The sequence below is a fragment of the Lepidochelys kempii genome, chromosome 7, assembly GCF_965140285.1.
Source record: "Lepidochelys kempii isolate rLepKem1 chromosome 7, rLepKem1.hap1, whole genome shotgun sequence".
Lineage (NCBI taxonomy): Eukaryota > Metazoa > Chordata > Testudines > Cheloniidae > Lepidochelys > Lepidochelys kempii.
The window spans coordinates 97,966,866-97,992,708 of NC_136386.1; the positions used below are offsets into that span (position 1 = coordinate 97,966,866).

Genomic DNA, 25,843 nt, shown 5'->3' on the forward strand with positions numbered 1-25,843 from the left:
AAGAAGCTATTTTATAGGGCTTGGTTTATTTGCATGAACCTAGGCAATTTCACTGTATATCTTTTATTTTTCACTCCCTTTTTTTTTTTTTTTTTAAAAAAAGCCCTCTGTTCTGTAGTGCCTATACCTCAATCCCGTAAAAAGCAATTTTTAAGTTAATTTTCTTTTTTTTTAATACATAGCTTTGTGTAAAATGTAATTGTTATATGTCCTGACCACAGGTCAGCTCATTTATTTCCATAATGTATTTTGCACATAACATTGTTGATTCTTTTTAGAAAGAAAAGACTGGAGGAAAAGGAAAAGGAAAAGGCAGGTCTATGTGATTGGGGACTCTTTATTGAGAAGAATAGATAGGCCTGTAACCAGAGCTGATCCAGAAAATAGGAGGGTGTGCTGTCTTCCAGGTGCTAAGATACGGGATGTAGACCTGAGGTTAAAAAGGATTCTAAAGGGAGCGGGAAAGAATCCCCTAATTATCCTTCATGTGGGAACAAATGATACGGCTAGATTCTCACTGGAAAGTATTAAGGGAGACTATGTTAGGCTGGGGAGGACGCTTAAGGAAATTGAGGCTCAGGTGATCTTTAGTGGGATTTTGCCTGTTCCTAGAGAAGGGCAACAAAGGTGTGACAAGATTATGACTATCAATAGATGGCTTAGGCAGTGGTGCTATAAGGAGGGCTTTGGGATGTATGGCCATTGGGAGGCATTCATGGATAGAGGACAGTTCTCTCGGGATGGACTTCATCTGAGTAGGGAAGGAAATAGACTTCTAGGATGGAGGCTGGCACAACTGATTAAGAGAGCTTTAAACTAGGAATTTGGGGGAGATGGTTGGGAGATGTCCAGGTAATCTCCACGCCAGAATTTAGCATAGAGTGGAAAGAAAATGAAGTAAGAGTGGATACAGCTGTAGGTAGGAGGAAGGGCAGTGTAGATACAAGTCTAATAGGTTATACTGGTAGTAAAATAACCGTGCCTAATAGGGTACAGAATGTGAGTGAGGCCAAACAGCAAAAATTAAGATGTTTGTACACTAATGCAAGGAGCCTAGGTAACAAAATGGAGGAACTAGAGTTACTGGTGCAGGAAGTGAAACCAGATATTATAGGTATAACAGAGACCTGGTGGAATAGTAGTCATGACTGGGCTACAGGTATTGAAGGGTATGTGCTGTTTAGGAAAGACCGAAATAAAGGTAAAGGTGGTGGAGTAGCACTGTATATCAATGATGAGATAGAATGTAAAGAAATAAGAAGCGATGAAATGGATATGACTGAGTCTGTCTGGGCAATAATTAAATTGGGGAAGAAAACTATTAGAGCCTCCCCTAGGATAGTGCTTGGGGTGTGCTATAGACCACCGGGATCTAATTTGGATATGGATAGAGCCCTTTTTAATGTTTTTAATAAAGTAAATACTAATGGAAACTGTGTGATCATGGGAGACTTTAACTTCCCAGATATAGACTGGAGGATGAGTGCTAGTAATAATAATAGGGCTCAGATTTTCCTAGATGCGATAGCTGATGGATTCCTTCAACAAGTAGTTGCTGAACCGACTAGAGGGGATGCCATTTTAGATCTGGTCTTGGCGAGTAATGAGGATCTCATAGAGGAAATGGTTGTAGGGGATAATCTTGGCTCAAGTGATCATGAGCTAATTCAGTTCAAACTGAATGGAAGGATTAACAAAAATAAATCTGCAACTAGGGTTTTTGATTTCAAAAGGGCTGACTTTCAAAAATTAAGGAAATTAGTTAGGGAAGTGGATTGGACTGAAGAATTTATGGGTTTAAAGGTAGAGGAGGCCTGGGATTATTTTAAATTAAAGCTGCAGAAGCTATCGGAAGCCTGCATCCCAAGAAAGGGGAAAAAATTCATAGGCAGGAGTTGTAGACCAAGCTGGATGAGCAAGCATCTTAGAGAGGTAATTAAGAAAAAGCAGAAAGCATATAGGGAGTGGAAGAAGGGAGGGATCAGTAAGGAAAGCTACCTTATTGAGGTCAGAATATGTAGGGATAAAGTGAGACAGGCTAAAAGTCAAGTAGAGTTGGACCTTGCAAAGGGAATTAAAACCAATAGTAAAAGGTTCTATAGTCATATAAATAGGAAAAAAACAAAGAAAGAAGAAGTGGGACCGCTAAAAACTGAGGATGGAGTGGAGGTCAAGGATAATCTAGGCATGGCCCAATATCTAAACAAATACTTTGCCTCAGTCTTTAATAAGACTAAAGAGGATCTTAGGGATAATGGTAGCATGATAAATGGGAATGAGGATATGGAGGTAGACATCACCATATCTGAGGTAGAAGCGAAACTCAAACAGCTTAATGGGGCTAAATCGGGGGGCCCAGATAATCTTCATCCAAGAATATTAAAAGAATTGGCACAAGAAATTGCAAGCCCATTAGCAAGAATTTTTAATGAATCTGTAAATTCAGGGGTTGTACCATATGATTGGAGAATTGCTAACATAGTTCCTATTTTTAAGAAAGGGAAAAAAAGTGATCCAAGTAATTATAGGCCTGTTAGTTTGACATCTGTAGTATGCAAGGTCTTGGAAAAAATTTTGAAGGAGAAGGTAGTTAAGGACATTGAAGTCAATGGTAAATGGGACAAAATACAACATGGTTTTACAAAAGGTAGATCGTGCCAAACCAACCTGATTTCCTTCTTTGAGAGAGTAACAGATTTTTTAGATAAAGGAAATGCAGTGGATCTAATTTATTTAGATTTTAGTAAGGCGTTTGATACTGTGCCACATGGGGAATTATTAGTTAAATTGGATAAGATGGGCATCAATAGGAAAATTGAAAGGTGGATAGGGAATTGGTTAAAGGGGAGACTACAACGGGTCCTACTGAAAGGTGAACTGTCAAGTTGGAGGGAGGTTACCAGTGGAGTTCCTCAAGGATCAGTTTTGGGACCAATCTTATTTAATCTTTTTATTACTGACCTGGGCACAAAAAGTGGGAGTGTGCTAATAAAGTTTGCAGATGATACAAAGCTGGGAGGTATTGCTAATTTAGAGAAGGACAGGGATACCCTACAGGAGGATCTGGATGACCTTGTAAACTGGAGTAATAGGAATAGGATGAAATTTAATAGTGAGAAGTGTAAGGTCATGCATTTAGGGATTAATAACAAGAATTTTAGTTATAAGCTAGGGACGCATCAACTAGAAGTAACGGAGGAGGAAAAGGACCTTGGAGTATTGGTTGATCATAGGTTGACTATGAGCTGCCAATGTGATATGGCTGTGAAAAAAGCTAATGTCGTCTTGGGATGCATCAGGAGAGGTATTTCCAGTAGGGATAAGGAGGTTTTAGTACCGTTATATAAGGCACTGGTGAGACCTCACCTGGAATACTGTGTGCAGTTCTGGTCTCCCATGTTTAAGAAGGATGAATTCAAACTGGAACAGGTACAGAGAAGGGCTACTAGGATGATCCGAGGAATGGAAAACTTGTCTTATGAAAGGAGACTCAGGGAGCTTGGCTTGTTTAGCCTAACTAAAAGAAGGTTGAGGGGAGATATGATTGCTCTCTATAAATATATCAGAGGGATAAATACCAGAGAGGGAGAGGAATTATTTAAACTCAATACCAATGTGGACACAAGAACAAATGGATATAAACTGGCCACTAGGAAATTTAGATTAGAAATTAGACGAAGGTTTCTAACCATCAGAGGAGTGAAGTTTTGGAATAGCCTTCCGAGGGAAGTAGTGGGGGCAAAAGATCTATCTTGCTTTAAGATTAAACTCGATAAGTTTATGGAGGAGATGGTATGATGGGATAACATGGTTTTGGTAATTAAATATTCATGGTAAAGAGGCCCAATGGCCTGTGATGGGTTTTTAGATGGGGTAAGATCCAAGTTACCCGGGAAAGAATTTTCTGTAGTATCTGGCTGATGAATCTTGCCCATATGCTCAGGGTTTAGCTGATCGCCATATTTGGGGTCGGGAAGGAATTTTCCTCCAGGGCAGATTGGAAGGCCCTGGAGGTTTTTCGCCTTCCTCTGTAGCATGGGGCACGGGTCACTTGCTGGAGGATTCTCTGCTCCTTGAGGTCTTCAAACTACAATTTGAGGACTTCAATAGCACAGATATAGGTGTGAGGTCTTTTTTAGGAGTGGTGGGTGAAATTCTGTGGCCTGCATTGTGCAGGAGGTCAGACTAGATGATCATAATGGTCCCTTCTGACCTAAATATCTATGAATCTATGAATCTATGGAGCATTATTCACTGGAAATTATAGGTTTTTTTTGTTTACTTTGGTCACTTTGTGGTTTAAAGAACTCCCTTAAATACCATGTCACTTGTTACATTCCTGAAGCAATTCTTTTGTAAAATGTTATGTCCTGTACTGCATAACCTTTCGTGTGTCAACTTTCATTCAGCTTCCATTCACTAAACTTGGAAGATAGCATTTTAATTCAGGCTTAATTGACAGGGTCCGGTATGACTCTTTGCCAAGCTCCTCAAAACAAGAGGGGCATGAATCTGGTAATTTTAAAATGTTATCTAGTTGAAAAAACAAAAATGCTCTCAAAGCTTGAGTTTGGTGTACGGACTCTTTTGTTCCAGTTTCATTCATGTGTCTTACAATTCAGATTGCAATAAAGTTATAGTAGTGAGCAAAGTGAAGAAAGATGTTTTTAAGGAGTTGAGCTGATAAAAATCCATATGATGGCAACTGGGAATTGTAAACTTTTATCTGAGGAGATTGGAATGTTGTCTAATTATATCCTTTCTTTAAAACAATGTATAATAAAGAAAGATATACATCTGGGACATTGTACAAACCTGACAAGACTAACGGAAAATAATTTAACATGTAAAACCTTAACCAAATGAGAACATAAAATTAATATAACTAATGGTGCTAAGCATTGTTACGTCTTGTAAAAAGGACACTAGGAAATCTGGTAATCAGATTTGTTTTATTAGTCAGTGCCATGGAGATATTTTGGTATAACTTCAATGGTTTGAACTATTTCTGTTTACAGAACCTCAAAACAGATGATAACTAGACATGCTTCTCAGAAATCAGAATTTCCTAATGCTATTTTCAAGTTTGCATTTATAGTAGCATTGTCATACATGGTTCAAACAATTCCTCCTTTATTAGCCCTTGGAAGTGTGCTAAATATTCTACCATAATAATATTGGACTCACTTCTGAAAACCTTTACTCACCTGAGCAGTAACTATTCACATGAGTAAGCCCATTGACTTCAATAAAACTACTCAGCTGAATATGACTCTGCTAGATTGAGCCCTTAAATTGTTGATAGGACAAAGTTCTATACTTAGTGGTACTGAAATAATGTTAAGGGCTACACTGTGATTTGGATTTCTGACATGATGGGAGTAAGAACTAGTCACTCATTTGCATCTACCTCCTCCTGACCACTAGGGGTTAGATCATAGCTCAGCCTAGATGGCCGCTCAGGGACGCGGCAGGGACTTAGACTCCCCTGCAGGTGGATGGAAGGGATGAATGAGGCCCTGTCTCTGTCCCTCCAACACGCAGAACAGCATAGTGGAATTGCATCAGGAGGTAGTAACCTGCTACTAGGATGGGCCAATGGAAGATTACTAAGGCTATGTCTGCACTTAAAATGCTACAGCGACACTTCAGTGCAGACACTCATTACAGTGATGGGAGGGGTTCTCCCCTTGTTGTAGTTAATCCACCTTCCTGAGAGGTGGTAGCTAGGTCAATGAAAGAATTAAGTTACGTTGGGATAGCTGTGTCTCTCAGTGATGTGGATTTTTCACACCCCTGAGAGATGGTAGCTATGCCGATGTAAATTTTCAGTATAGACCAGCTGTTAGTCCCACTCCCCACCTCTGGGAGCAAGGGAGAAAAGGATTCTGTCCCTGGAGTGCACTTGGGGCAATGTAGCAACACATCACCTTTTACCCAGGACTTCTTATAAAAGCACAATTTATCCCTAGGGGAGTTAGAGACAAATGAATTTAGTTCTCTGTCTGCCTGAGGCATGACCGCAAGCAGGAGAGATTGTTCATAAATATTTGGCTTTAGTTTCTTTAAACACGTCTTTGTCTTACTTAAATTCATAAATCTAGACTACAAGTCGGACAGTTTTTTATTTTTAAAGGATTGAAAAATCCTGTTAAGATGGAGGTTAACTCAACTGCACTAACATGCAGTTCTTTTCATCCATTCAAGACAGGGCCATAGACGGAGAAAGTTGTTTCCAGCATGTAGTTTTAAATTGACCTTTTATTTCATTCAGTTTTTTTGCATAATCCATTTCAATACATGCAAATAAGGCTTTGAGTGTGTTCCCAATTTGATCCAATCAGCTTCACATCTGAGTCCTTTGTGAGCCCGGTAATGTCTACTTTGTCTTTTGAGATGATAAAACTGTTTTTTACCCCCTTATAAACATTTGGCTGAGTTATTGCAGATGCACAGAAATGAGCTGTCTGTACAGAATCTGAACCACACAGTATGACTTCCAGAACATTGTGTTTTCAGTTTAGACAAGACTGAAAAAAAGTTGAGATCAGCACTATGGGAGCCCTAATTAGCTCCATCAACATATGTACACTGAAGTCATTAGAAGTGTATTGTTAGCTTTAACTAAGCAAGAAGTAACATCAAGTGCTATCTGACTACACATAATAAAGTTTAGAGGAAGAAGAGTTAATCCCTCTGATTATAAGAATGTGCCATTTCAATATGTATTTCCCTTTATCCAAACATTAAGCCTGAGAAGGAATTAATGTAGGCTCTTGGCTATTGAGCTAAACAATTGGGTTGGAATTTAATGCTAGACTCTGGTAGTAAGTGATACTATTATTAGCACCCTGGTGGTATTTTGTGCTAAGATGATAATGATCATTGTTGACCTGCTGCAAAAATACAAGTTGGTGATCTACTGCATACATTTGTGCAGCTTCCACTTCGGTGATCAGTGTCACCTGTGTTTGGTATGAAGCACAAGTCAGCTAGACACACAGTCACATTTTAAGCTCGAGGGACCTGATTCAGCACTGCCTTTACACCAGTTTTGTACCAATCAGTCAATGAAGTTACACACCCAAGTAAGGGTGTCTTGTCTGCGTGAACACACCCAGGTAAGGTCTTGTCTATGTGAACACTCAGAGCATGTCTACACTTACTAGAGAGCGACGCTCTGGCAATCAATGCATTGGGGGTTGATTTAGCAGGTGTAGTGAATTGCTAAACTGACCGCAGATCGACCCAGTGCGGTGTAGACACCGCAGTAAATCGACCTAAGCTACGTTATTTATGTAGCTGGAGTTGCATAAATTATGTCAACTTACCCCCGTAGTCTAGACAAGGACTTAATTTGTGGAAAGCTGGGGTGTAAATCTAGCCTGCTGCTCACTGACTGTCCATGTGGGCCCTGCTGCCATGCTCTAAACATTTGGTAGTGTCCTTTTAAATCTACTCCTGTTTCAAAGCGGGGTCAATTAAATTGCACTAGGGAACTTGTAGAGGCCAGCAGCAGGGTCATAGAATCATAGAATCATAGAATATCAGGGTTGGAAGGGACCCCAGAAGGTCATCTAGTCCAACCCCCTGCTCAAAGCAGGACCAATTCCCAGTTAAATCATCCCAGCCAGGGCTTTGTCAAGCCTGACCTTAAAAACCTCTAAGGAAGGAGATTCAACCACCTCCCTAGGTAACGCATTCCAGTGTTTCACCACCCTCTTAGTGAAAAAGTTTTTCCTAATATCCAATCTAAACCTCCCCCACTGCAACTTGAGACCATTACTCCTCGTTCTGTCATCTGCTACCATTGAGAACAGTCTAGAGCCATCCTCTTTGGAACCCCCTTTCAGGTAGTTGAAAGCAGCTATCAAATCCCCCCTCATTCTTCTCTTCTGCAGGCTAAACAATCCCAGCTCCCTCAGCCTCTCCTCATAACTCATGTGTTCCAGTCCCCTAATCATTTTTGTTGCCCTTCGCTTGGCTCTCTCCAATTTATCCACATCCTTCTTGAAGTGTGGGGCCCAAAACTGGACACAGTACTCCAGATGAGGCCTCACCAATGTCGAATAGAGGGGAACGATCACGTCCCTCGATCTGCTCGCTATGCCCCTACTTATACATCCCAAAATGCCATTGGCCTTCTTGGCAACAAGGGCACACTGCTGACTCATATCCAGCTTCTCGTCCACTGTCACCCCTAGGTCCTTTTCCGCAGAACTGCTGCCTAGCCATTCGGTCCCTAGTCTGTAGCTGTGCATTGGGTTCTTCCGTCCTAAGTGCAGGACCCTGCACTTATCCTTATTGAACCTCATCAGATTTCTTTTGGCCCAATCCTCCAATTTGTCTAGGTCTTTCTGTATCCTATCCCTCCCCTCCAGCATATTTACCACTCCTCCCAGTTTAGTATCATCCGCAAATTTGCTGAGAGTGCAATCCACACCATCGTCCAGATCATTTATGAAGATATTGAACAAAACCGGCCCCAGGACCGACCCTTGGGGTACTCCACTTGATACCGGCTGCCAACTAGATATGTCTAGACTGTCCATGCAGACAGTCAGTGCGCAGCAGGCTAGCTGGCCGCAGATTTACACCCCAGCTTGCCACAAACTGAAACTGGAGTGAACCAGTTGTGAGTCCAATCCAAGATGTTTTGTGGAACTAAAGTTGGAAGTTATGTATGCATATATATATTTTAAAAAACCCCTCAATCAGCTTGATGATCCCTTTAAGGTTTTGATTGTTTTGTAGTAATCAACATTGTACATCTCAAATGTTTTTAAAAGTTGTCCTAAAGAAATGCTTCTTGGCTCACTGACACTTATTGATTTTGGCAGTTAATACTAATATCTGTTCATCTGGTAACTCTTTTTTGTGTGTGCAAATGCATTAAGAAAATGCAACTTACCTTATGCTTACTGTGCTGAAATTTTGAGCAAACCAGACACAAACTACACATGCATTATCTTCCATGCTTTCAGGTGAAAACCTTCTATGGGTATATCCACACAGTAAAGAAAAATCCACGATTTGCCCAAGCCAGCCGACTCGGGCTTGCAGGTCTTTGGCTGCAGGGCTGTTCATTGCTGAGCTCAGGCCGGAGCTCGAGCTTTGGGACCCTCCCATTTCTCAGTGTCCGAGAGCCAGGGCTTCAGCCCAAGCCCAGCAATGAAACAGGCCCGCTGCTGTAGCCCTGCAAGTCCGAGTCAGCTGGCCCGGGTCAACCGCAGGTGTTTAGTTGCTTTGCAGACACACCCCAAAAGTGAAATCCTGGTGTGATGGGAGTCAATGTCAAAACTCCTGTTGACTCCAGCAGGGCCAGGATTTCACCATCACTTCCAAAGTTTACAAATGCCTTTTAAAATAGGGTTGGTCAGTGAAGTTAGGCCTTCTTAGATTTTGCAAATAGTTTATGAAGCATTCCTGATTTATTGGAATTCACCAAATATTCACCAAATATTCTGGATAAATAGTTTTCATGCAATGTGTTATTCATGCACTGCTGACTACATCTATTCTATTCAAGTTTCTATGCAGCATGTGATTTGTTCACATAGTATTTCTACTCCTTGACTGGACGGCTGAAAATTTTAACAGGAGAATGACACACAGTGAACAAAACATAATAAATAGCGCACTTCTGGTGCACTTTTGGGACATGCAAGCTCTTTTTCATCCATATTGGCACTGTTCAAAAAATGCAAGTCCTGTGTAGCATTGGAACCAACTGACTTCATGGGGACTGCTCGTTCAACTATGAGTTTGCAACGGTGGACTCCAGTACTTGAAATGTAGATAGTAATAATTGAATGCGTAATTGCTAATTCTAAAATTACTGGATCAAGTCTATATTTACACTTAAACAACTTTTATCTTTGCTTGCCTTCTGTTGCTATTATTTTTCATTGGTAAAAACTTGTCACAGTTTCAAGGGTGACTGTACCTGTTTCCTCCTCCTTCCCTTCCCTTCATGGTCCATAATAGGAGTGCCCAGTTAGATCTTGGGCTACTAGCCATCATTTGTCTCTCAGCAGGGACACTTGTCTCACTTCCTTCCATTCCCCAGCAAGCCAGTCTGCCTAAAGGTCTGCACCTATGCATTGCTTTCTCTCCAAGGGCCATATGACCACTGAGTGCCAGCACTTACAAGTTACCACACAGCTTTTTCTCAGCTGAATAAATTTATTCTCAGGGTAAAAGCATCAGAGAGAAAACATACAAACAGTACAAGTTCCTACATGCTTATTAAACACACCAGAAAGCTCCTAACTTTCACATGGGGAGCCTGACAGGCAAATGTCTCTTCCAACCCTTCAGCAAGTATTGGAATCCTCCTAGGGGTAAAGGTCCTGTCCTTTTGCTGAATCAAAAGGAAGACCGCCTGAGTCTGTTTAAACTCAAACTTTATATATCCCAAGTGTTCTGTCACTGGAAAACCCAGTTTGAACCAGTATACGCAAGCCACGTCTCTGGAATTGTTTACTGTCTTAGCAACTTACTTGCCTTCATCACCCCATACTGTTTTAAGTTCCTGGAGGAGCTATGGTACCGCTCCGTATGGAGCAAAACACAATCATAAATAAACCATTCACACATTTAATACAATGCCCCCCAAAGATACGGCATGGGTTTGCAATATCTGTGTGCCCGCTGTTTTTACCTACGCTGCAGGATCTTTCTAAGAATTAGTAAAAATTGTTATTTTATGTTTTTGGTAAGTTTTATTTCTTTTTAATTCAGTAGCACTAAGAGGCCTCAACTGAGAATGGATTCCCCATTGGGCTAGGTTTTGTACATACAGAGAGTGAGACATTCCTGTTCCTGAAGTAGTTACATTCTAAAGAAACAAGACAGAGAGGTGAAGTGACTTGCCCTAGGTCACACAACAGGTGAGTAAGGGTATTTGCACTGCCACTAAACAGCCATGGCTGGCCTGTATCAACTAACTGGGGCTGCGAGGCTATAGAACTGCGGTGTAGATGTCTGGGTTCCGCGGAGGGAGGGTCCTAGAGCCTGAGCTCCAGCCCACGTCTGGATGTGTACACTGCAGTTTTATGGCCCTGCAGCCTGAGTCCGTCAGCTGACAGCAGCCAGCTGCAGGTGTAACTTCAGCATAGAGAGACATTAAGAGAGTGAAGAATAGAACCCACGTCTCCTGATTCCTATACTATGGACCACACTGCCATCCCTAACTGGTGCATCGTTCACCACACCTGTCAGATTAGTTTTTTCTCTGCTAATTGTGGAGAAATTGTGTATAAATGCCTTTTGAGCCTGATCTTGAACTTTCCCATTGATTTCAGTGACAACTGGTTAGGGCTGTTTGTTATGTGCTGAAAGTACTTTTATTTCATTCACCATAGTCTCCTCTGAATTGTATTCAGTTTCCTGGAGGAATATGCCAATAGGATCTCCCTATAACATAACATTTACAAGTGCTACATACAACTATACAAAGTATTAAAATAACAAAAGGACTAGCTCTACTCTGGGCCCAGTCCTGCTCAGTTGAAATCAAAGGAAAAATGTACATTAACTTCAATAGGAGCTGGCATAGGGCCATTATTACTAATGGCTGGCTGAAGGATAGCCTTTAAAATGTAAAGCTACATTTGATTTATAGAAGTACAAAAAGAGCAGCACAAGTGAGACCAGCAAATCTTAATTTTTTAAACTAATATAACAAAAAGATTTTATGTTGCAAACTTATAAGCAAATAAAAAGGCTTCTTGATTGCATCTTTGCTTGCCAGATTCCAACTCAGAGTGAATTTTTGTGATTGAGTTAGAAACTTCAGAAAGCCAGGGTCATAAGGTGATGCTGTTAACGTAGGTAGCTTTGCTAACAGGCCCCACTCTACTACAAGATGGGAGCAGGTCTATTAATTTTGTTGCTGATGCAGCTTATTAAAATGTATCAAACCAAGGGCAAATTATGAGGACATGGATTTGGCGCATTGGAACTCTATGAAAAATGCAGGTTTTATTTTAGTCCCTCATCTCATGAAACAGAGTATAAAAATAATATCTATGGTGGAAAAAAGCCACTGATAATTCATATATGGTGTAAGGATGACCTATTTTTGTAGGAGCAATGATATTTTCCGTTGCCAACTCAGTAAATTAAAGTATGCTTTCTGAACAATGAATAATTTAGTAACTTAAAAGTGATTAACGTATTCAAGAGCCCTAGTGTGTGAGGTGCTGTGGGTCTTCTGTATGAAATGCACCCCAGTGCAGAAAATGAAGCACAAAACCTATGCATCATTGCAGGTCTATCTTAAGCCCTCAAAGTAGAGTTTAAGGGAACTTAAGTGTTAGAATTTAGGCCTTGTGTTGGCCCCCAGGACAGGGGTGAAATTCATCCCACCGTTAGGTGCACCCACACCCTCTTGAATCCAATGGAAATTGTGGTTTCTCAGCTGCTTATTACTTTGATTGAATTTCCAGTTTGAATTCACTTAAAGGCATAGTGATGGGTATATATAACTCTATCAAGCACTTTATGTTGTCTCCTGGTGTTCATTTTTTGGGTACAGCAGGAAATATGTGGAGTACAGAGCTAACTAAAGAAGATAAACAGAATAAGTAATACAATTTACTTCTTGTAAAAAACTACTTTGTTATCTCTTATGCAGAATATTTCAAGTTAAATTCTGTTATACAGGGATTTACTGCAGCATATAACAATGCAAAATGCAGTCCCAGTTATATTAAAAAATACTGAACATTAATTAATGCTTTGGAAATTGTACTGCAAGAAAAAAATATAACTCAACACTGTATTGGGGAGATTCACTCCATTATTTATAAGGAGAGGCCAGTACTGATACCAGTACAGTTAGCTCCAGGCAGGCTTTCCTCAGAATTTCTGACCTACTTCTGCAATGTATGTAGTTTTCCAAAGGTATTTTTAGTCATTTTCCAGATTTATTTGCTTCAGGAATACATTTAGCAGCTGCTAGTTAGATGAATCAAAAAACTAAGAGCACAGTTTGGCCATCATCTATACTGAATATGTGGATCTGCAGGGATATTGTGAGACTTAATTCAAGAATATATGTAATGGACTTCGCAGTCCTCAAATGGAGGATATAGTGCAAGTGCCAATTATGTAAAAGCAGCAAAAAACATAACCAATGCCGCCAACCCCAAATTAAGAGCACAAATACCCTTGACTAATCTAAGTATGTTTGGATAAGAATGCATGCAATGAATAATGTTTTACCAAACATAACTTCTTACAAATAATAAATAATTCCAGACTGAAAAATATTACTGTAGGAGTCCCTGCTGAAATCGAAGACAGAAGACAACAGAGTGGGGAATACAAGAAAACAATAAGACAATATTGGTCAGCACAATAGGCTATGGCCTGAACTAGTTTTTTACAGGCTTCACGGCAGAGGAGAGATTTAAGGAGGGTTTTGAAAGCGGGTAATGAGATAGTTTTGTGGATGTTCATGGGGACCTTCTCCCAAGCGCAAGAGGTAGCACAGGAGAAAGAACAAAGGTGCTTGTTTAAATTTAACAATGATGATGGAAGCTGGCATCATGAACCAGTCAAAGGCAAGAGTCAACCTTTCAATACTGACTGAAGACTTTGGGTAGGTCTCTTTAAATGGGTGCGGTACATTCCCACATTGTGAAGTTCAAATGGAGCTCTCACCCACTGTTTCTGGGAAATCGAGCCTGAGGAGCCAAAAAGGCAGCAGACATCCTAGTCTGAGCCTTGAGACCTCCCTGCTTCCCTGAACCACTTCCTACAGCTCCCCTTAGGCCCAGAGTATTTGTGGCCTGTCTCTGGCAGTACAGAAGAACTAAACCAACTTTGCTGAATGTACTGTCTGTCCAGCCCAATAAATGCAAGAGTTTAGATAACAAAACTTCCTCTCCATGGCATCATCCTAATCCTTCTTAGGGGTTTGAGGCACTCTGCAGACAGATTGCAGAAAGCCACATAAGCTTGAACAATGCAACACAAACATCCCCTTCCTAAGATTTATTCCTAGTCTTCCAGCTCTCTTTTTCAAGGCTCCTTCCAAAGCCCTGGAATGAAGAGATTGTCAGCAGCACTTTCTCCTTCCCAAGCAATCTGGGTCCCCTAAGCAGGCTAGGGTGGGGAGTCTCTTGGCTTTGTGGCAAAAAGTCCTGTGGCAAATGTCCTTATAGACTAACAGACATATTGGAGCATAAGCTTTCGTGGGTGAGCTTACACTCCAATACGTCTTAGTCTATAAGGTGCCACAGGACTCTTTGCCGCTTTGACAGATCCATACTAACACAGCTACCCCTCTGATTCTTGGCTTTATGGTTTCCTAGACTAGGAGAAGCATTGAAAGCTGCTTACTGCCTCCCTCTGAGCAGCTCCAAAAATTGAAAGTTAAAGCCTACTGAGGAAAATAGAAAGGAGCATCAACTCTGGAATGTCAAGTGTAAAAAACTATAATTAGGGAGGTCAAAAAAGATTTTGAAGAGCAACTATCCAAAGACTCAAAAACAAACAGCAAAACATTTTTAGTACCTCAGAAGCAGGAAGCCTGACAAACAATCAGTGTGGCCACTAGACGTTCGAAATGCTAAAGGACAAGGTCATTGTGGATAAGCTAAATGAATTCTTTGCATCAGTCTTCACTGCAGAGGATGTGAAGAAGATTCACACACCTAAACCATTCTTTTTAGGTGACAGATCTGAGGATCTGTCCCAGACTGATGTGTCATTAGGGGAGGTTTTGGAACAAATTGATAAATTAAACAGTAATAAGTCACCAGGACCAGATGGTATTCACCCAAGTGTTTTGAAGGAACTCAAATGTGAAATTGCAGAGCTAATAAGTGTCGTATGTAACCTATCATTTAAATCAGCTTCTGTGCCAGTTGACCGGAGGACAGCTATGTGACGGGTTCCCACTGGGTGCCACTTGGAACTGGGGTACCACTGAATCCCCCCCTCCCCGACCCACCCGCCTGGGTTCCCTTTACACTATACTTCTATGCAGCCTGTAAAGCCTTTCCCCAGGCTTCAGACTACACTTAACCAACACACATACAGGTATGGACCCACCCACCTGCAGCTATACACACAGATGCTGAGATCAGCTCTGCATGGGAAGGCTCAGCTAAGGCACCTCCCAGGTGCCAAGGTGTGCACCCCCCTCTGGAGTGTAAACCCAAAATTATACCATCTTGCGCTGCAGTGGGAACTGTACAGCGTAAGCTCATTAAATTCACCCCCTCCCTCAATGTGGAGGAAGATATACAACAGCTTTCTGCCCCCAAGTTATAATTCACACACACACACTGATTTTAGACAAAACAAAACAAGTTTATTAACTATAAAAGATAGATTTTAAATTATTATAAGTGGTAGCAAACAGATCAAAGCAGATTACCTTAGTAAATAAACAAAACTACAAGCATACTACTGAGCATAACACACTAAATAGGTAGGATATGAATTAGCAAATTCTCACCCTGAGTGATAAACAGGCTAGCAGATTCTTAAGGCACGAGCTGCCTTGGCTTTCCCAAGTTTTCATACACAGGCTAAAAATCCCTCTAGCCTGGGATCATCACTTTCCACAATTCAGTCTTTGCCCCTCAGGTGTTTCCAGGTGTGTTGTTGTAGGGACAGTGAGGCACCATCATGATGTCATTGTCCCCCTTTTATAACTTCTGTCCACCTTCTGGAAAGCTCTTTTGCTGTGACCTGGGTCAAACAGTTCCCACTGTGTAGTGTTATCTCTGAGAGGTTTCTGTTGTACCCAGTTCATGGGGTAATCCTTGTGTTTATGTGCATTTCCTCAATAAGCCATTAACATTGTTTGGCCTTTTTACTGTTGAACCTGAAAGGCTGCTTGGGGGTGTTTTCAACCTTACAACATGTTTCAGTAGCACATACATAGCCAAACTTCATAACTTCACATACGATGATAGCACATACAGTCCAATGAGATATTACTGTCTAGCAGATCAAGACTTTTAGAATGATACCTTACAAGGCCTACTTTGTACAAACATATCCTAATTACACGACAGTGGTGAATATTGGGGTGCCAGGGTGCCACAAGCTAATGGGACAATTTTTAAAAAAAGGCTTCAGAAGCTATCGTGGCAATTACAGGCTGATAAGCCTAACTTCAGTACCAGGCAAATTGGTTGAAACTGTAGTAAAAATACAAAATTATCAGACACATACAAGAACACAATATGTTGGGAAAAAGTCAATATGGCTTTTGTAAAGGGAAATCATGCCTCACCAATCTATTAAAATTTTTTGTGCGGGTCAACAAACACATGGAGAATTGATTCAGTGGATATAGCATACCTGGACTTTCAGAAAGCCTTTGACAAGGTCCCTCATCAAAGGCCCTTCAGCAAAGTAAGTTGTCGTGGGATAAGAGGGAAGGTCAGTGGATCAGTAACGGGTTAAAAGATAGGAAACAAAGGGTAGGAATGGTCAGTTTTCACAATGGAGAGAGGTAGATTGTGGTGTCCCCCAGGGATCTGTTCAGTGTATTCATAAATGATCTGGAAAAAGGGGAAACAGGTGGCAGATGATGCAAAATTACTCAAGATAGTTAAGTCCGAAACAGATTGCGAAGAGCTACAAAAGGATCTCACAAAACTGGGTGACTGGGCAACAAAATGACAGATGAAATTCAATATTGATAAATGCAAAGTAATGCACATTGGAAAACATAATCCCAACTATACATACAAAATGATGAGGTCTAAATTAGCTGCTACCACTCAAGAAAGAGATCTTGGAGTTATTGTGGATATTTCTCTGAAAACATCCGCTCAATATGCAGCAGCAGTCAAAAAAACTAACAGAATGTTAGGAATCATTAGAAAAGAGATAGCTAATAAGACAGAAAATATCATAGCACCACTATATAAGTCCACAATATGCTCACATCTTGAATACTGCATTCAGTTCCGGTTGCCCCAGCTCAATATATATATATATATATATATATATATATATATATATATATATATATATATATATATATATTAGAAAGCTTCCATATGAGGAGAGACTAAAAAAACTGGGACTTTTCAGCTTGGAAAAGAGACAACTAAAGGGGATATAATAGAGGTCTATAAAATCATGAATGGTATGGAGAACGTAAATAAGGAAGTATTACTAACTCCTTCGCATAACACAAGAACTAGGGGTCACCTAATGAAATGAATAGGCAGCAGGTTTAAAACAAATATAAGGAAGTGTTTCTTCACACAATATACAGTCAACCTGTGGAACTCCTTGCCAGAGGATGTTGTGAAGACCAAAACTATAACCGAGTACAAAAAAGAATTAGACAAGTTCATGGAGGATTAGCTAAGATGGTCAGGGGCACAACCCCATGCTCTGGGTGTCCCTAGCCTCTGACTGCCAGAAGTGGAAGTAGATGACAGGAGATGGATCACCCAGTGATTGTCTGTTCTGTTTATTCCTTCATAAGCATTAGGCATTGGCCACTGTCAGAAGACAGGATACTGAGCTAGATGGATCATTGGTCTGATCCAGTATGACCGTTCTTATGCTCTTAAGTTCCTCTTCCTAGGCAGGTGCTCTGACAAGCACAGCTGCAAACATAATGTTGCTGACCCCTCGCATTCAAAAATCATGTCAGGACCCCAAAAATTAGGGGACTCAATTAAAAAAAATCAAAGGCCCTGGAGGTTTTTCACCTTCCTCTGTAGCATGGGGCATGGGTCACTTGCTGGAGGATTCTCTGCTCGTTAAAGTCTTTAAACCACGATTTGAGGACTTCAATAGCACAGACATAGATGAGAGGTTTTTTGCAGGAGTGGTGGGTGAAATTCTGTGGCCTGCATTGTTCAGGAGATCAGACTAGATGATCATAATGGTCCCTTCTGACCTAAATATCTATGAATCTAAAAAAAAAAAAAATCAAAGGATTAAAATATACATTTTGGGTTCTTTCTCTTTGCCTTCTGGTTTTTGAGCCTTCAGGGTACAGTTGAGTCACATTTTCAAGCTTTTCTCCTCAACCATTACAGCTAAAATTATTTTTTAAATTAAAGGTGAAATCTCATGTCGTCACCTGGCTCCAGAAGCTAAGGCTTTAAATAAAAGACCAGATATTGCAAGATATGATAAAATTGTGTGAGTTGTCTACATTGCAAACACACCCTTTAAATGGCAGGTTCTGAAGTCATGACAATACCTTTGTGTGACTCCTTTTCTTGGGAATTAGCCCTTTTGCTGCCTGAATTAGTGTAGGGTATGTCTACCCCATCACAGATGGGAAACGTCAGGGATTGTTTCTCTCAGGGACTTGTATCATGGTGTTTGCCAAGTTCCTTTGCATCCTTGCAAAATTGATTTGCTTTGGGAAGTTGTCAGCAACTATCATTTCATGTGATTTCAGGCTATTTGCATTCCTGTTTGCTCAGAACACCTGGGGCCATCCCCATTAGTTGTTTCAATATTATAACTTGCCTCCTCCTCCTCTTCTGTAATCCTCAATTGTGTATGTGATGTCACTTGGGCTGTCTTATCCTACTTGTTCTTTTTGAAAGAGATGGGAAGCCCAAGGAAGTAGTTCAGGAAAAGCACAAACTGAAGAATGTGAAGAAGAATGTACATGTTTACACATGAAAGCAAAAGTAGGAGAGGGAAATTAAAGCAAAGGAGAAAGTCTGATAGATTAAAATCAGAAGGACCTTTCATCCAGAAGGAGCCTCTTTCTCCCCTTCCCCCCCCCCAATATGGCTATTACTGCTGTGGGCCTGATTCCACATGAGGATCCTGTGCCTTATCTCTCCCCTGTAACTGACCAGTTATGCACCACATCCAGTATACAAGCAGGCTGCCATATATTGGGTGATCTGCAGGCCTACTGGGTAAGCAGGTTCCTAAATGGAGGCTGCAGTCCATTTTCCCTTGTTCAGTTTTCCCTTCTTTGCTATGCTCACCGCTGCCGCAGAGAAAATGTTACTGCTGAACATTTGCACAAGCAGCACATCACAGAACATATCTCAGTCACCTAGCTTTTTAATGGCTCCTTTTTGTACACTCCTTTTCGACAGGAGGTTTTCTCTGACTGAGCCATTATACCTGTCAGTCCATCCCCTAAAATTTGCATCTATGGGTGTTTTTCTCTATTTGTATTGCAATTTTTGCCAAGACAGTTGTTAGGAAGTGTTAGCAACATTATTACTTATTGAGCCTACTTCCCTGCCTGGTATCCTGAATAGTTTAATAGGCTAATGTGTCCATTCTGTAGCTCATGGGAGTGATCACATGGTGCAAAGAAGTGGTCAACATTATGAGCACATTGAAACTCCAGCTGGGACTGTGCTTCCCAGCTTGGGTAGACAGATGTGTGATAAATAAATAAATACACTAAATAAAGCAGTGTAGCTGTGGGTAGCACAGGTGGCAGCTTGGGCTAACTACCCAAAGATGTACCCAGGGATTTGGATGCTGGGTATACCCATGCTACAAACTCCCCTCCCCTCGGTGTACTGCTATTTTTTGCACTGAGGCTCAAGCAGAGCTAGTGCATGTCTGTTTACCAGAAAGCATGCTCCCAGCTACAGTGTAGTTATACCCTTAATGTAATATATTCCCCAGAAATGAATTCAAATTTATTTCAGTTACAGAAAATAAAATTGGATTAAAATATAAAAGAGAACTTTTCATAAAAGTTTTGATGGCATTTTAATTTCATTTTTGAATATCCTTACTGCACTCCAAGTTATTTCCTGTTTCACTTTAATCAATGTACATTTTAGACTGGGTATAGATATGAACTCCAATCCCGCAAACAGTTATATGTGTGAGCAATTTATCCATATGAGCAGTCCTAAAGAGGTCAGGGGGTAAACTCCTGGCCTTATTGAATTAAACAGGGCCAGGATTTCATCTCTGACCTCTGGATTTTGCCCACTGACTCCAGTAGGAGTTGCACGTTCTTAGGATTTGGCTCAGTAAAACTAAAAGACTGGCAGAAGTGAAGTACAATTCTGCTGTGTGGGACATGCAGGTGCTCAGAATCTCTCAAGATTATATGTAAGGAATACTGCCCTTGAGGTTTTGGATTTAAGATTAAGCTAGGATGGCAGATGTATTTATGTGATAAACGAAATTAAGAGAACTAGGACAGATTAAAACAGCTAGAACTGGAAAACGTAAGGTCACTGAATAGCAAATACCTAGTATTGTTGGATAGTTAAAACTGAACCACAGCAACAAGATGCAGGAAAAAATTACCATTTTGAGTGGATGCCTCTGCAGCCTACTCGACAAGTAGTAAGGCTAAACAATTATCTAGGAAGTTTTAAGAACATGCAATATTGCTGCCTTGCTGTTTGTAACCTAACAGTCTTCTGGGGGAAGAGGTAGATTAGACAAGCAATCTGCATACAGTTTTGACAAAGGTCAGACCTTTGTAGTATAATTCAGAGTAGGAGATTAAAAATTCTGGAGTAACCCATACTTATGATAATGATTGCAATTACAACAGAAATGGTCTGTGGAACCTTGCCCTGGACATAACTTTAAAGCTATAATTCCTCCCTTAATGCAATGGGAGATTTTTAAAATAAATGTATATTATTAATTTTACTTACAAAGAAACAGATTTCCCAGAACAACAATGAAGTATTTACAACCCATAGTACAAAAAGAGTAGGAATAATAATCCTTAAAAAATGTCATTAATTGGCCAGCCTTTCTTACCTGGCTTTCTCAAGGTGAGCTAAATTTGGTAGTGAAGTAAACAATGTTATAAGTGACATGCTAAGGCAACAATTCTTCTCTCATTTACATGGGGGTAAACACAGTGTAAATCCATTGATGTTAGTGGAATTATGTCAGATTTATATTGACATGAGTGAGAGCAGAATTGTGTGTGAATTGCTCAGAAAATGGGTATAAATAGGATAAGTAATAAGTTGTGATTATTTGTACTGATTGGCTAAGAATTTCACTTACAGCAATAGTTTGTAACCTGGCCTTAGCTCTCACCAACTTGTTCTCTCATCTCTTTGTTATGTTTTGTCTACTATGAATATGGACTGTCATTTACGGTATGATTGTATAGCATCTAGCAAAATAGGGTTTGCATCTGGTTGAGGCCTGTAGGCACTACCATAAGATAAATATGAAATAATAACAGCAACTTGGTAATTGGTAGGCCTGATTCTGCTTTTATACCACTTTTACACCCACAGAACTCCATGAATGTCAAAGCATTTCTTTCTGATTTACACACAGTTGAGTCCTTCACAGCACTCTGTGAGGTAAGTAGGTAGATATTATTACCCCCTTATTGACAGATAAGGAAACTAAGGTACAGAGGTTAAAGGCCTCTTTTTAAAAACTGGCCTCTAATTTTGGATACCTCCATTCTGTGAGTACATCTTCATACACCTAGGGCCTGATTTTCAGAGGTGCTGAGCACCCACTACTCCCATTAGCTTCAAATGGATATGTGAGTGTTACACCAGTACGCCATCACCTGAGGATTCCCCAATGAAGTGTAAGCTGTTTTTCTGCTGTTTCTGTGGTTCCTTAGTGCCAAAAGACCAGCACAAAGTGGCTGCAACTGGGACCAGGTTTTGGTACAAGAAATGTGTGTGTAAGCCCATATATTCATACATGGTTTTTTTTAGTTCAAGTTGTTAACCTGTTAATCCCATATAAAGAAAATGTAAATTAATCTATTTTTATTGATTGGCCTCTTGCCTGTCTAATAAGCATGGCCTAGAATCTGTATTTCAGGGAAAGAGTTGGCCAGGTTGACGTATATCCTATGAAGAAAAGGAGTACTTGTGGCACCTTAGACACTAACCAATTTATCTGAGCATAAGCTTTCATGAGCTACAGCTCACTTCATCGGATGCATAAAGCGGAAAATACAGTGAAGAGATTTATATACACACAGACCATGAAAAAATACACATTGTAAGGAGAATGATCACTTAAGATGAGCTATTACCAGCAGGAGAGTGGGGTGGGGGGAGAGAAAACCTTTTGAAGTGATAATCAAGGTGGGCCATTTCCAGCACATTTCCAGGAGTTAACAAGAATGTCTGAGGAATGGGGGGGGGGGGAGAAAAAACAAGGGGAAATAGTTTTTACTTTGTATAATGACTCAACCACTCCCAGTCTTTATTCAAGCCTAAGTTAATTGTATCCAATTTGCAAATTAATTCCAATTCAGAAGTCTCTCATTGGAGTTTGTTTTTGAAGTTTTTTTGTTGAAGAATAGTCACTTTTAGATCAGAAATCGAGTGACCAGAGAGATTGAAGTGTTCTCCGACTGGTTTATGAATGTTATAATTCTTGACATCTGATTTATATCCATTTATTCTTTTATGTAGAGACTGTCCAGTTTGACCAATGTACATGGCAGAGGGGCATTGCTGGCACATGATGGCATATATCACATTGGTAGATGTGCAGGTGAACGAGCCTCTGATATTGTGGCTGATGTGATTAGGCCCTATGATGGTGTCCCCTGAATAGATATGTGGGCACAGTTGGCAACGGGCTTTGTTGCAAGGATAGGTTCCTGGGTTAGTGGTTTTGTTGTGTGGTGTGTAGTTGCTGGTGAGTATTTGCCTCAGGTTGGGGGTCTGTCTGTAGGCAAGGACTGGCCTGTCTCCCAAGATTTGTGAGAGTGTTGGGTCATCCTTCAGGATAGGTTGTAGATCCTTAATACTGCGCTGAAGATGTTTCAGTTGGGGGCTGAAGGTGATGGCTAGTGGCGTTCTATTATTTTCTTTGTTGGGCCTGTCCTGTAGTAGGTGACTTCTGGGTACTCTTCTGGCTCTGTCAATCTGTTTCTTCACTTCAGCAGGTGGGTATTGTAGTTGTAAGAATGCTTGATAGAGATCTTGTGGGTGTTTGTCTCTGTCTGAGGGGTTGGAGCAAATGCGGTTGTATCGTAGAGCTTGGCTGTAGACAATGGATCGTGTGGTGTGGTGTGGTCTGGATGAAAGCTGGAGGCATGTAGGTAGGCATAGCGGTCAGTAGGTTTCCGGTATAGGGTGGTGTTTATGTGACCATCGCTTATTAGCACTGTAGTGTCCAGGAAGTGGATCTGTTGTGTGGACTGGTCCAGGCTGAGGTTGATGGTGGGATGGAAATTGTTGAAATCACGGTGGAATTCCTCAAGGGCTTCTTTTCCATGGGTCCAGATGAAGATGTCATCAATATAGTGCAAGTAGAGAGGGGCATAAGGGAACAAGAGCTGAGGAAGCGTTGTTCTAAGTCAGCCATAAAAATGTTGGCATACTGTGGGGCCATGCGGCTACCCATAGCAGTGCTGCTGATTTGAAGGTATACATTGTCCCCAAATGTGAAATAGTTATGGGTGAGGACAAAGTCACAAAGTTCAGCCACCAGGTTTGCCATGACATTATCGGGGATAATGTTCCTGACGGCTTGTAGTCCATCTTTGTGTGGAATGTTGGTGTAGAGGGCTTCTACATCCATAGTGTCCAGGATGGTGTTATCAGGAAGATCACCAGATCACCAGTGGATTCTTACAACTACAATACCCTGAATAAAAAATTCAGCAGCCTCACTAGAAGCTGATGCTGCATCACAGACTACCAAGTTCAATGAATGAGAACTGCACGGGACAAAAAAAGCTTGAGGGTTTAACTCTTGGATCCATGTCTGCACTCCTCTGTTCTTTCCTCTCATGTTGGCACCATTATCATAGCCCTAACCTCTCATGTCAGCTATCGCAATTCCTGTATCTTCCAGCTTTTTAAGAAGCACATTTGTCATACCAGCTCCTGTAGTACCATCAATGTCAATAAATTCTAGAAAATGCTCTCTGACAGTCACCACTGCAGGGACATTTTCACTAGGTTCTGTTGTCATTTGTTCTGTATGGCTGATGTCAGGTGTGCAGTCCAGAATAACAGAGTAATATCTTGCTGACTTCAGATCTGCCACAATCTTCTGTTTGACTTTTGTTGCCAGTAACTGTATGATCTCATTATTGAATTGTTTTTCCAAGGTAGTGGTGTGTGTACATTTCTTGGGTGGTGACTCTTCTTAGATGCTCCTGGAGTACAGCATCAAACTCAGCCATCAGCTCCACAATTTTAAGAACGTTTCCATTGTTTGGCACAATGCTGTTCTGTGCCAGCTATAGTGGCTCTCAACTCTCAGTTGAAGGGGACAAATAAGCAGGCTGGTAGCAGGGCCTGAGTGAGGGAAGATATCAGTGTCTTAAGGGCCTAACTGGCTCCTACTACTACAGTTTGACTGCCTGTTCTCCTCAAGTGGGTTCAGGGAAGCAGCAGGAAACAGGAAGCTCCCTGAGAAGCTGGTGTTAATCAGTCCAGGCTCCTGGGGGTACTGGAGGGGTACATAAGAGGCTCCTCCTCCTCTCTCTCCCTGCAGCTCCTGCTGCTTTCTGTTATTCCCTCTCACCTTTTCTCCTGCCTGCCTGTTATGTCTCTTATGCCCTCCTTCCTCCAGCACAGCACTCCACCATCTCTGTGCATCTAGAGCAGAGAGAATACATCTGCATCAGCAGCAGACACAATTTTCTACACTCTGGGTCCTAGTGGCACCTCCCCACAGTCTTGCACCTGAGGTGGCCGCCTCAGTTCGCCTCATGGTAAGGCCAGCCCTGGACAACAGAGTCAAAACTTTATAGGATAAAACTGGAGGTTTGTTGGATGGCTTGTATATCTGATTCAGATGACTTTTAGAAAGTTGGTTGAGGAAAGTTTTTCTTGAACAGATGGTGGTAACATGAAAATTTTTGGCCATTATTGCACATGGCTGCCTAGCATGCAGTTGAGCTGAACCGTATCTTTAAAGTATGTTAACAGGCACCTAGCAGTTCAGTCAGGACTCAGTCCTGTAAACTTACACTCAGATGAGTAGTATTTAAATAGGGCTAGAATGTGGCTCTTAGATACAGCCCTGAATAGGGGTTGGACAGTGCCATATTGTCCCAAGGTTAGTTCAGGGATTGTGCATCAGCAGCCAAAACAAAGTGGGAGGAAAAGCGCCTCATCCATTCTCTGCCTGTTCAGAGGAAGTGATATGTTATATAAAATATATTCAGACAGCATAAACCTATATTTATGACACCTGCTACCCTTCAGTAACCAGCTGGGAAGAAGTTTCCTTCCTCTCCCATAACAAATCCCCCCATATTAAGCAGTCGCCTGTAAAATGCACTCCTGGCCAGACGGGGTCACACTGACAATGACTGCTCCTCCCTTTTGTTCAGAGCAGGTAAGGGAATTGCACGAAAGTAGTAGTTTCCTTCTTTCCCTGTATTTCTGCAAAATGGCCAGCACCAAACTGGCTTGTGAATAGTTCCATTGAAATCCATGTCATAAAGGATTGCAGGGCGGGGCTTGTATGGCTTGATCCACAGCTCATTAAAGTCAATGGCAAGGCTCCTATTTGGATGAAGGCTTTAAAGCAGCTTAGCACTGTGCCTCAGGCTCTGGATTCAGGATGAGCTGCTTCTCACACAGCCACTGTGAAAACCTGTGGCCAGGAGTGCGTTTTCATAGGGCACTGCTTAATATGAGGGGGTAGGAGGTTATTACGAGAAAGCAAGGACATTTCTTCCAATCTGGTTCCTGAAGGGTAGAAGGTGGCCTAAATATAGGCTTATGTAGTATGCATATATTTTAATGTATATCGCTTGAACAGAGCCTTCAAAATAAGCAACCTTTATGCACTATATTATAACTATTCTAAGAACATGAACTAGATAGATTTGTGCAGAATCCTGGAGAGAGACAAATCTGTTTATTTATATGATCAGGTCAAATAACATTTGAAAAAACATTTGAAAATCCAAAATATC

At 41.1% G+C, this 25,843-nt stretch overlaps 1 protein-coding gene across 2 annotated transcripts in view; it reads left to right on the plus strand.

The window, feature by feature from the left end:
- The window catches only part of STK32C (serine/threonine kinase 32C), a 253,843-nt gene that overhangs the window by 90,965 nt on the left and 137,035 nt on the right, over positions 1–25,843 (plus strand). Inside the window, exon 1 of one of the 2 annotated variants that reach the window (XM_073353975.1) lies at positions 21,217–21,284. The exons of the other annotated variant lie outside the window; for it this stretch is intronic. The gene's annotated coding sequence lies outside the window, so the exon portion shown is untranslated. Of the gene's footprint in view, positions 1–21,216; positions 21,285–25,843 lie in introns of those variants that run through there. 2 annotated transcript variants of the gene reach the window in all.